This window comes from Vespa velutina, chromosome 11, assembly GCF_912470025.1.
Source record: "Vespa velutina chromosome 11, iVesVel2.1, whole genome shotgun sequence".
In the NCBI taxonomy this organism is placed as follows: Eukaryota; Metazoa; Arthropoda; class Insecta; order Hymenoptera; family Vespidae; genus Vespa; species Vespa velutina.
Window position 1 is genome coordinate 4,743,015 of NC_062198.1, and position 13,475 is coordinate 4,756,489.

Consider the following 13,475-nt stretch of genomic DNA (forward strand, 5'->3'; position numbering starts at 1 on the left):
TTCAACAAATTGTTATTACATCTACGCTACGAGACTTCGCGTGATCCATTAATAAAGGAATCTGCGTTAACATCGTACATGCGAGCAAGTAGAGCATACATACATGCATATATATCGCGTGCGATACATACGATATATTTACATATGTCTCTACCCACTTGTGGCTCTATCACGATTTCTTCACAATGGAATAGAGGCTAACGCATAGTTCACGGTTTCAGTTTTCCAACGACACATCGATCTATCTAAAATAAAAATAATTTGGAAAATTAGCTTTCCAATAACTTTTAGAAAGGAACATGCGTTAGCACTCTGTATGGAAATAAAGACATTAACATTAAAAGCATAGATCGAGCCAATAGAAGCAATCGAATTTTTGGAATTAGTAAAGAGCAGCCAGTGCTGCAGGATAGAAGCAAAAGGTGGAACGTCGATATCTCATTTTGAAACCACCAAACGAATCGATGCTATTTTCCCATGTGGCCAATATACGTACATATATTCTGGATATATTTGTAACATTTTGCCGGTTTAATGTCGCACAAAAATTCTACCGACTTTTACTCCATTTATTTTGAAGGCAGTTCGAAAGCGTAAATTTTCACATTCGTTCTCTCTCCATCTCTTTCATTCCTTCTTTCTCTCGTTTACGCAACCCTTATACTTCACTTTTTTTTTCTGTCTCTCTTCTTCTTCTTCTTCTTCTTCTTCTTTTCAAACACATACACACGTACACGCACACACACACACATAGACACATACATATATGTGCTAATTCAATATTTCTCTCTTTTTACATCATTCTCTTTTCAGTAGTGATACACGAGAACTGTGAAACAGAACGTGTAAAACTTAATTCATGACCAACGTCTAACCAATAAAGCACGGACGTTTCGCTGCACACTGAATATTTAAAGCTTTAAGTGGTCCACATACCCGAGAGAATTTCACTACAATAACCGTTTCCTAAAGACTCTCGAAATCAGCTTCTTTTCGGTTTTTAAAACGTGCCCCATACGTTTAGCTTCTGACACGATCTACGCGAAACTTTAAGAGAAAGAAAAAGAATTTGGGTCACGTTATGACTTACAACCTTGCCATAGTAACAATGGAAGAAAGAAAGAGAAAGAAAAGATTGGGACAGGTCTTGATACATGATGCTCACGGGAAAAGAACGTAGTATTATTAAGTTAATCTTTATGACTTATTGGGGATAAAGAAATGTTTCGTGCCCACTCGAACGGACAAGGTTGTATTGAATATTCGATAAAAGCAAAGAAATATATCAACCTAAATTAGGATATTCATATACCTTTATTTGATGTGTGTCGAAAATAGGATAAGTTATATAATAATAGTTAGATTCGATGTTCTTTCTTTATCTGGAAAGAATTAATTAACAGAATATAGTCGATTATGTTTGTACCGAACTCATATCATATATTGGCGTTTTCTCGTATTTGACGAAAACGTGTAAATGTTATTTTAAAAGAATTTTCAAATTTTCATACGATAAGTATAAAAAAAGTTTTTTAGAGGGATTATTAATTCTTTCTATGTTATTTCTTGGTTATTAAAATCAAGTAGTAATGTCTATCTTAAAATCAACCATGCAAAAAACAATAAAAGTTTGCTCATAATATCTCTCGAGATCACACTATATCATAATACGCGCTTAAGCATAAATAAAAAAACAAGAAAACTATTACTCGGTACGTAATTAGATTTCGTTAGGAACTCAACCCAAGCTCCTCTGGCACTTTGTTACGCATTCGTTTCCCTCGAGCGAGCAAACTTGCGAAGAAGGTATGTATGTGCGAAGGAACGTCGAGTAACTTTTCCAAACGCAAACGAATCCAAAATAGCTTCCAACGACATTCCAAATACGCTTCGGAAAAGTCGCATCTCATTTTCCTCGACTTTCAACTACGGAAATAATACGACGTGAATGAAATATGTATGAGTCGATGGCTTCTCGTTTTCCGGTGAACCAATTATCGAAGATACCAATAACTTCCCTGAAGGAGAGCTATCGTTTGAGTTATTAAATTTCAAATATTTCTTTTACCAAAATCAGGATCGACATTAGCACTATCTAGAGAAAAGTCTCTTTCGTCGAATTTCACGAAAGACCTGGACAATGCTTCGTTTAGAACTAAAAGAACATCTGTGGATTACGAAAGATCAGACATTCGTTATTGGCTAACGATCCGTTAGAGAAAAAACGTACCTTTAGACTTTTATTTCTTCTATTCTTTTCGTTGAATCGACGTAATTAAAAGGAAAGAGCTCATGAGTAAGTGAATACGAGATATTTGATTAAGGAGATTTTATAGAAAATATTAAATCTATTGAATCTAAGTGAAAAATAGGTAATGTGACGAGATGAAAATAAATGTAGTCTCTTCCGTGTGTTCCTTCGCGAAACTCCGAGCGATCGATATGCGAATTTCCCTGAATAAGCTAGGGTTGACAAGGGAACGATTCACTGAATGGATATCGTTTGAGAAAGAAAGGGAGGTTTCCATTATTACGATTATAGCTATAAGTAAATTCGATATTCGAGTAAGAATATTACTGATTCCGTAGACGATTAGGTTTAAAAATAATATTTTAGAAAATGGATGATAAAATTAATATATTTGCATCGTTTCCTTAAAAGTTTGAAGACTTTAATTTATATCCGTAGATTTTTCAACGGGGAAGTTAATAACATTAAGTTATCTGACGTTTAAATCACGAGTATATGAAAGTTCGACTTTTTCACTGGCGTTTAGTTCTATCTCTTTCTCTCTTTTTTATTTTAACACCAAATCTTTATCGGTATCAGCTGTCGAAGCTAAAGGTTGCAATGTATCGCACACATGGTGACACTTTAATAGCACGCTATAGACAAGAAGATTAAGACGAGCCATGAGCGTGTGCCGAACGTAACGGGTTATTGCTTTTACGAAAGTTTTAACTTCCACCCACCATTCCTTGTTCCATCTCAAGATGTTCCAAAGTCGACTTATCTGCCAACTTTAACTGAATAAATTTATTCCTATCACGAAATACACAGAAATACCTAGAAGATTATTTTTTTTCCCTTACTATAGTGTGAAATATTTTTATTGTTTATCTCCGAACTAGCTTTCATTTACGTAATTACTACTTGGAATGATTTAATCGAATAATTAAGAGAAACTAGGGAAGAAACTATTGAAGTTGCAAGTTGAAAGAGCTCGATAGGATAAAGGACAAAGACGTCGATGTTGAATATGTAGAAGTAAAATAATGCGTAGAGTATTATGTATTCTTGATTGTACTAGAAGTTCTACTGTCTTGTGATTCACATAACGATGTGGGTCTACGAGGTTGAGAACTTTACACTGCGCATCTTGAGAATACAGAGGGCTCGATGCTTAGTTCTAACAATAAGCAAATCCACTATTTAAAGGCAATTAGAAACTCGTCAAAAAGATAAGCATGTAAACCCTGCTTATTTTTCATGTTCTTCGGTCAAATTTTATTAACGAATTCGACCATTAGAAATTCTAATTTATAAGATAAACGAAAGAAGAGAAACAAAGAAAAAATACAAAAAGGAAAATGAAAATTAGAAGAAGGCGATTGATCTAAGGTCGAAAAAAAGGAGATAGTGCTTATTTCGCGATGTTTTACTCGTGCAAGTAACTGCAAGACTAGGTCATACTTTTCTAGAGAATGCAAGTGTCATGGTACGAGCGGCCTGAGTGCATTGAAAAGATGAAAGGCGAAATTCTACCATTCACGGTATGCCAGCAAACCCGATGGAAGTCAATTCGTCGCGAGCGTGCATGTGAGAAAATAACTGATGTGTAATAATAACTGCTATGCAATTCGGGACAAAGACCGGTACTAGCTTTTGTTTCATGCCAACAGGAACATTTAAAAGGCGAGGGTAAAACACATGTCAAATATCTTTTGGATATCAGAAAAGTCGTGAAAGAAATTATTGTATGTGTCGATGTTCATCACACAACACGTTCTGTGAATTAAATCGGCAACAAATCATTATTCTTAACAAGACGAATGTAAAGTGTGATCCAAGAAATATTTTTATCAAAAATTATTATTACAAGAAATTTATTAAGATCACATCTCCCAAATATCCAGGGAATCAATGATGCCCTTTCTAAAGCGTGACAATTTTTATCTCGTAAAGTAATTAAAGTCGATGTTTTTTTTTCAACTAGCGAATATTTCAATCTCATGGCTGCAAAAGTTTTTTCTTTTGTTATTAATAAAAATCACATATTCATAAAATAGATTAAAAATTTCTTCGTAAGAAATTAGTTTATACGCTCAAGCTCGATCCATACAACTTTTGTGAGGATGCCAGCCTGTAATTATTTCAAGCTCCATTGGATTTCACAGACGGTCATTTCCAGAACATCACGCGTCGTTGTGTTCCCACATCTGTCGATTTATGCCACTCCGAATTAGCTTCGTTTATTGCAAAGCCCTAATTGCTAATTAATCTAACCGAATTTCAATTAAATTTCAACCATTATTCTTTTTCTTTTCTATCCTCCTTTTTTTCTTCTAATCTTTCTTTTTCAATTAAAACCGTCTTCCCTAAATATGAGCGTGTAAGTAATTAGCGAAAAAGGTTTTTGTAGAATGCTTATCTAACTTAATGCGTATTTATTTGAAATTTTCATAAAGCGTAAGGAAGATTTAAATGTTATATAAGTCAAATCTAACATTCACCTCTAAAATAAAGTTTCTTTGAATAATTATATTATATAAACATTTTAAACTCTTCTCAAATACAAATATGTTAAGTTAACAATTTTCCTAATGCCTGATTTGTAAACACTTACAAAAGTATAAGCTTTATCAATTTTATATATATATATATATATATATATATATATATCTTATGTCACTGTATTTAAATATTAAACCCGCAAGAATTTTATTCCCGAGATATTGTTCGCGTACTTTGCGTTCATAGTTATGCATGAATATTTACAAAAGGGAGGAAGACTTACGGAGTAAACACTTTTAGTGTTGTTCCATGTAAAGACAGTCAATCGGCTTTTCTTAAGGATTAGAGGTATGCCTGGAAAGTAAATATTGACGCATGGTCGCACATTCTTGAATAAAAGAAATATAATACATTAATAAATATCTAGCCATATTATATAAGTATTTATCTCTTCGATGGTTTCACTATTTAACAAACATTATTATCCAATAGGATCGCTTCTATATGCAACCGACCGTGGTGTTGACCGCATCATAATGGACAAACATTTCAATGTAATAGGAGGCCACTAAATAGATCGAAACTACTTTCCTAAGTCGTATCTATAAAGACGATAGTTATCACTATAATTATTATTGGTAATTACTTCGTAAAGTTGTTTAATGTCAATATTCTCACAAGATATCATCCTACCAATGGGATTTTCTCTTAATTAGGGATTCGTGTGATTTAAATTTAATTTTTTAAGTTCGGAGAATTTTTTTTAATAAAAAATTCACAAAGTTAGGATCATTGATATTACGTGAATTACCGAGTTAAATTTTGTCCACTTAATTCCTCGGAGTCTCTTACATTATACATACCACATTACAAGTAAACTCGCTTACCGACACGTTTTATTTCTCACGAGAGGATTAGCCCAACAAATTATCATCCTAGTCTTATAATTTTAATGGTGGATGAGATCCTCCGAAAAATAAGTTCGTCGCAAAGAAAATTAGATGATTTTTTTAAAGAATACATTTTCTTAATCGGATTCGAGGGTAATCAAAATAACAAATAAAGTTGACTGTTTCGATTATCTCAAAAAACAATTTAATTTGAAAACTCTCGTAAAACATATTCAAATTTCATTTTTCTTTATTGGTTCTTCCATGAACAGCGCGTGCTCTAATAATTTGTGTTGTGCCATCATGAACGGAGGAACTACATCAATGCACGGTATCGTTATTTGAATTATTTCGAGTATCCTTGCAATTAGTAACTTGAAATTATCGAGATTTCTCGGCGTTGATCATCGAAATATGTTCAGAAAGTATTATCAAAGAATTTATAATAATATCAATATATAATTCATTTAAATGAATTTCTTTCGTTTCATTTTTTATAATACGTAACTTTGAATGATCGAACCATTGAAAGAAATCTGATAATAACTATCGCTGACATATAATCACGAGGGAGTTCAACTTCTGAAAGTGAAAACAAAGGCAGTACGACAATTGTAATCCCCACTGCGATCTACGATCGCGTAGTTTTAAAAGCTGAGTTGAACAAAGTCGTCGAGCGGTTGACGCAAATCGAATCGATTCTGTCGCAAATTGTCAGGGAAAACTTACAAACGTCACGACTCATTTAACCACGAAACTCTCTTTACTACCCCCCTCTCTTTGTACACGTCGTCACGAACACGATGCAACAGGTAAAGGTAATGTGCTAAGATCGCATGATGCAATTAATTTTTTAACACCTCGTCGTTACGATTGTTAGAACTAAAGATTTGTTAAAAAATCCAAAATCCAGAGTAGTTGGAAATTAACTCTCGAAATTCAGTAAATTATTCGACATCCAAAGCAATGAGATTCTTTTATGCGTTTTTCTCCTTTTTTTATGGGGTATCTATACGCGAACAGGTACAACGTAACCAAGTAAAAAACACTTTTGCTCTCGCAACGATAAAAGCCGGTTTACAGACTCGATAGCTTTAATACGGTGCCCGTTTATACTTGGAAAAGTATTTTATAGTAATAGGTAAGTAGTGCAATGAAAAATAAATAAAAGACGTCCAGATGATTTGTATATGATGAAATCTCGTTTTTATTATTACGTCGATTGAAAATGGGCAAAATTACAGATCTAACTTTGACCTCAATCATTTTCTTACCTTTTATGGTGGATAAGCGATATGTTGTTTTGAATGTGGGATGATACACCTCAGTCTTCTGTAAGTATGCGTCAACAACAGTGGACATAAAGGTGCTGAGCTTCCTCTATCCAAATTGGCCTCGTAGAAGATCACCACTTCGTGCAACACCATTGCAACTGACTTGATTAACGAGAGCGAACTTTGTACACAATGATAATTATATATGCAAGAGAAAGAGAAAGGGAGAGAGAGAAGGAGAGAGAGAGAACGAGATAGTCACGTAGGGTATTTAGGGATAGTTGGAAATTGGCAAAGCCGATCGAACGTACGAAAATCGTCAGCGTATTTTCCCACGTCGCCACATCCGTCACTCGCACGATCCTTCAATTCCTCTATCACACATGCAATACATATATACATATATGTATACTTAAACAGCAACGAGTCACTGTGCTCTTCGATATCGTCACGCTTTTACGTCGACCGACCGCACACACGTTCGTCCGCCGTTACGCCTGTAACATTGTTAAATCACGTGTCACTCCTGCTGCTCCTTCATATTCTTTTTGTATAACGATCATCCGATCTTTTAGATCAAAACAAAAATCATCATTTGAATATGAACTTGTGGAAAGAAAGATAAGGGTTACGGATAAATGCATGATCTTTATCAACATCATTCAGATAATATTACTGAATGTTCATTAACAAAGATATTGAATTTCGAAAAACTTTGTTAATCGGTATGTTTTAACAACAAACTCTCATACGCGAGCTTTTCAATTAAGATTAAAATTTCACTGAATTATCCATCGAAAGAAGTAACTATAAGCGAAGAAATATTTAATCTCGAGAAGTTGGCGAAATAAGAAGAACAACAATGCTGTTGTTTACTTTGCAATGTAATCGAAAGGAGAACGAGAAATACGGGGAGAAAGAGAGAGTTTCAGCTTGTATTTTGTGAGTGCTCGTTGCGTTTGCAACATTGCTTGGAAAAAAGCGAACGAATTCAGAAAGAACTTTCTTTCGCTTTTAAACGAGAAAAAGAGATAGAGACAAATAAAAAACGAAAGAGGGAAAAAGAGAGGAAGAGAGAGGAAGAGAGAGAGAGAGAGAGAGAGAGAGATGGAGAGAGATGGAGAGAGGAAGAGAGAAGAGGTCACCCCTACTAGATTATCGCAACTCCTCGATCGAAATGTTCTTTCCGTCCAAACCATCTATTCTCGAGACTTCGTATGATGAATATAAATATTTTAAAAGTTCTCGACAATAGCTATAAATCTTTCCTAAAACACATATTCGTGCAATAAATTTTTTTGCATCGATAATCATCGAGCATCACTATAAGACGGAACGCGGACGAGAATCCAAACTTTCATTTCTTCTTATCACAATATTATGATCCTTTATCTTCTACAACAACAATGAGATACTGAATAGGAGTTATCTTAGATAAGAATGAAATAATTGAGAGTATCTACCGTTAGTGATAACACACGATAATACATACACGGACATACACATACACAACATGGAGGATGAATATGTAGAACAAGTAGGAGAAACACAGAATCCGCATTTAAACGGATAAGGCACATGCCGTGCTCGTTGTGGTCACGTTGCGATGAAGCAATAATTGTTCTCTCGTCGAAAGAAACGAAAATCTGAAACAAAAATTCAACGAAAAGGATTGGAGAAATCTCTGTTCATTCCAAGGCCCAACGAAGAAAAACATTCTGATGAGATGATCCTCTGTTAGCATTAAATTATTCGTATGAGGACCCCAAGGAAGACCGAACAACCATTCTTGCCTCTCCACTTGTTAAGTCAGCAAGAAATCTTCACATATCACGTTTAGCTCCCATGAGAAAGATAGAGATAACGAAGGAGAAAGACAGAGACATTTCCTTTTCTTTAAAGAAAAGGAAATGACAAAAGAAATTCAAAGGTTTTCTACCCTAATACGTTTTCTCTTTTTTTATGATCTCTTTCATTCAATCATACCTTCACTACTAAAAAGGATTTGTAGAGAAGAATGAATACATTTGACTTTTTCTAAAACATTTCCACCCCTTTATTTCTCTCTCTCTCCCCGCAGTAACACCGATGCTTCGTACAACACACGGAAGACTCAACACTTGATAGACGAATAGGGGATGACATCGAAGTATGCAAGTAAGAATAGGAAGGGACGTGTAGCAGCAAAGAAGGACACAATTCGAACGTGATCTTTGAACACTGTTTACACGCACGCGACGAGAGGCGCCATGGTCACTGCCGGCTACAGTGCTCTTCCTCTCCGATAATCACCACCGTCTTGAACGAAGTATCCTCAGTCGATTTCGTCCTGGAAAAGGAGGATGAAGGGAGCAAAGCCCCAGAGCCATATCGTCCTCCCGATGCTTCCGACGACGCCTCGGTGGAGTCTCGTATTCGGCCTCTTCTCGATATCATCGTCGCGATAAGGCACGGCAGACCAACCGTCCATTCATCTCTGTGCAATCCTGCTATTCGAGATACGTCGCAAGCACACACGAGGACGCACGCGTCTCTACGCGCGAACGCGCGCGCGCACACACGCTCTTCTCCTCTTTCTCAACCTCTATCTTTCTCTCTCCTTCTCTACCCCCCTCTCTCTCTCTCTGTCTCTCTCCCTCTCTCGCTCTTTCCTTCTCGTCGTTATCCGTCCTATCCTTTCGAGGATAGTCCCTCTCTACTACACGCGCGCACGCTACTACTATATCTCTCTTTCTCTCTCTCTCTCTCTCTCTCTCTCTCTCTCTCTCTCTCCCTCTCTCTCTTTCCTCGACCCTCTCGCGCGCGCCACCCTCTCTCTTCGGGGCTCTCTCGCTCGACCTCAAAGCGACCGCTGCTGCTGCTCCAGTGGTGCGTCGCATGCAGGAGCTTTCGTTAGACTAAGCTCCGCTGGAACTAGCGCCACGCCCTCAGAGCAGGTGGCAGCACCTGCTGCAAAATCCTTTAACTATCCCTTTCTCTCTCTCCCTCTTTCTCCCTTTCTTTTTCTGTCTCCCGTTTAAGAAAGGGATGAAAACCCTTTACTAATATTTCTCGCTCTTTCTCAACCAGCTTGATATCGTACAGAATCCGTCAGTCTTTCTGGAACATTGATACTACATCGCACTTTTGTACGTTATTCCCAAAGACTCTTTAACTTCTGAGAATATTATCTTTGAATTTTTATTCGAGCTAAGTTGTTTCGTTTTATCTTCGTTCAAGTCTTTTTGATGTTCACAAATCCATGCTATTATTCTACTTGAAGTTGGTTAATACTATGATACGTTTAAACGTTAATAGTTAATGGTCGAACTATGGTAGTCGAACGTAAGTAATAAACTATGGCGGAGAAAAAAACTCGAGGATGCTCAGACTCGTCAAGCAGGTACATTACCACCACTCTTAGACGATTACAATGCACTCTCCTTCTTTCTCTTTGTCTTTCTTTGTCTCCACATTTTCCCGCATTGTACAACACTGAAACACGCGCACCGGATGTGTAGGCGCGAAATATGCGACGCACGCGATGCAAGGACTCACGTGATCTTTTCACACAATTGTTCGATACCTTCTTTCTTATATAAAATTATCGTAAAAAATTTATAAATTCGAGTACGTAAAAATAACTCTACGTATGCAACATCATTAAATAGTCATGGATAACCAATTTAAACGAGGTGCTGCATTAATGTACAGATAATTGTTACAGGTAGTTCCTATAAACGTAGAGTAATATCATTGAAAGATAAAAGTACAGAAAAAGGGAGAGTCCAGTGACACTAATTATACTACAGGATCATATTCGAACTGATCTCTAAAAACGTACTTATTTTTGATTATTACGTTTTTTGTGGATCTGTTATGGTTAAAGTTTCATTACCAGCGAAAAAATCAAGATAATTTTCTACACGCGAATTTTTTATAATCAACGAAAGATTGCCTATAGCCTGCTATTTCCCTTGGATTATCTATAAAACGTCGCGTATCCACTTGAAAAGTTCCACGATCTTGTTTTATCGTAACTTACCAACAAAAAGAAGAAAAAGAGTTCACGATAATGCTTACATGATACATTAAACCGTACTAACCGAAATAATCTTGGTCGTTATTCCTTCGATGTCTGACGTAAAAGTTGAGAGTATCGAGAAATCGACGACAATAAAACATAAATTCTATCGGAACGTTTCCAAGTTTCTTCGCGTAATTAATTTTACGCATATGCATTTCTCCACTGTGATTAATGCCCTAAGCCACTTCCTACTATCGAGAGAATCGGTGTATCGTCGGTGAGATTGTTCGTTCTGGAGTTTCCATAATTTATCGCAACTGTCGATATGTAATCGCTGCCAGAAACGTAGCCCGCGCATCGCCAAACTTTTGCGGGGCCTTGTGCATCGACCGTGACGAAGAACGTGAGTATGGAAGCATATAAACGGATATATATGTAAGCTAAGAAAGAAAAGGCTGAGGAATAAGAGAACAAAGGGAATCGAAATGTGTGGGAATACAAAAGTAATAGATCTCTTTCTATATAAGCGTCACGGTGGAAAGGGAAATGGAATAAAGTAGGTGTTTCAGTAAGGTTAGGAACGATTACACTTGCAGATGCCTCGACCATTGGTTTTCGCCATTAGATCAATCTTCTACTACTGTGGACGAAGCACTTGGAGAAACAGTGCTATTTCAAGAACAAGTCCGTTGTTTCTAGAGAGAGTGAGTTCACGCTCTCTAGATAAATTATACCTGACCATACAAGATCGAGACCAAAGATAATAATTCAAATGTTAATTGGGTAGCTAAATTGGTCCTACCAGCTTGTGGCCTACTGATCTATCAAAGTTCTCGCTTTTGTTCATGGCAATCTCTGTGTCTAGCCGTTTGCCCCTTCTTGCTGAAGAACACGAACTACGTTTCCTCAGAAAAACAGGCCAACGTTAGGCAGGGACGGGTCGGCATCAATAGCGATAACAATCAACGCTTCCCAATTTCGTCCTTATCATACGAAAATAGGATCAATAAATTGTATTATGTTTATTGATCCTACTTTGCCTTATTATGCCTATTTATTTAATATATTTGATAATTAATTCGACCACAATATGAATCATAAGATATTAAATAAAAGAGAGTATTAGTTAAACTGAGTATTTCTTAAGACAATTTTTACAAAAACTCGTTTCCAACTACTCATTAATGAGCTTCAGTGTGTCATATGTCATGATAAAGTATGTCATACAAATAAAAAGTATGATTCTTTAACTCGATACTTTATAAAACTTCATTTTGAAAATTTCTTCATTCCCTTCATTAGATAGTGCGCATATCGGAAATCATATAGCAGATAAATTTCTTCGATTATTACTGAAAGACATACGATGGAGAAATACGGTAATACGTCACGGTGACATAACGAGGTTAATGAGTACTCACCGTGCTCGTTAAGGGATGAAAAAGAAGCAGACTAGTTCCGTGCGGACTATATTACCGTCACGAAAGAGAAAGAGTAGTAACAGAGCATTCGGAGTTTATCCCTTCCAGGGTGAAATGTTGCTCTCCACAATGTACGGGGGTTCGCCTGATGGTTGGTTATCTCAAATATTTGTTTTACTAACAGTACAAACAATTGACCCAATTGATTTTCCGGACCCCTGCTTCAACTCCCTCACTTCTCTCTCTTTCTCTCTCTCTCTCACTCTCTCTCTCTCTCTCTCTTTCTCTCTTTCTCTCTTCTGCTTCATCTAAAGGTAGAGTTTCGCTCTCCACACGTAACGTGGCTATGCATTAGGATGTTTCATTAGCGATCAAAGGATATCCTGTTCGGTCGAAGTCACTCGAACGAAAATTTGCATTTCGATGCGGTGGCCCCGATTGACGAACTCGTCTTTGTATTAAACTAAAGCCGAGCTCTTCCACTCTTCCTCTCCCTCTCTCTCTCTCTCTCTCTCTCTCTCTCTCTCTTTCTTTCTCTCTCTTTCTCTCTCTTTGCGGTGTTAAACGTTCAACGAATGTCTTCGTTGAGATCACCGAGCGAAAGATCTTCGATTCGATTCCATTCCATCGGATACATTCAAGAGATCACTGAGGTTGCTACTACGTGATATGAATATAAATGGAGTTGCTTTTATTATGATTATATCTAGGTAGTTATCATTCCTATAGGATTTCGTTGCCCTTCCGAATTACATGAGTTATATGTCCGGATCAGTTTAATCCTATAATGATCAATTCGTGGAAGAAAGTTCTAGGACGATCCCGACTTCTTCGAAGAAATATCTCAAGCTTGATTCGATGTAAAAAGCATCACTCATTTACATCAAAACATGCTTTTCAAATTGTTTTTTTTTTTTTTTCAAGAAGAAAATGCTTTGTTATTGTAACTAAAATCTTTATAAACGCGTCTGCATAAATATCGCTCAAAGTTTTTCTTCAGCGTAGCTCTTTGTACTTTAGGATTTATTAAATCCGGAATAAAGATCGCTGTCTAAGTGAAAAGAAGAGAATAAGAAATGGCAAAACGAATGATAAGGAGAAAATAGAAAAATTTATATGGCTTTGTCGCAAAGCGGATACGAAAAATCT

General features: G+C 36.5%; 1 protein-coding gene across 5 annotated transcripts in view; it reads right to left on the reverse strand.

Annotated features, from left to right (window-relative positions):
* The window catches only part of LOC124952794 (blood vessel epicardial substance-like), a 41,212-nt gene extending 31,487 nt beyond the window's left edge, over positions 1 to 9,725 (reverse strand). For 2 of the 5 annotated variants that reach the window (XM_047503195.1, XM_047503189.1), the window contains exons 1-2: positions 9,134 to 9,725; positions 6,900 to 7,396 (exon numbers count right to left, since the gene is read on the reverse strand). The gene's annotated coding sequence lies outside the window, so the exon portion shown is untranslated. Of the gene's footprint in view, positions 1 to 6,899; positions 7,397 to 8,924 lie in introns of all 5 variants that reach the window. The other 3 variants (XM_047503190.1, XM_047503191.1, XM_047503188.1) reach the window with 3 other exon arrangements.
* Between the last annotated feature and the right edge of the window lie 3,750 nt (positions 9,726 to 13,475).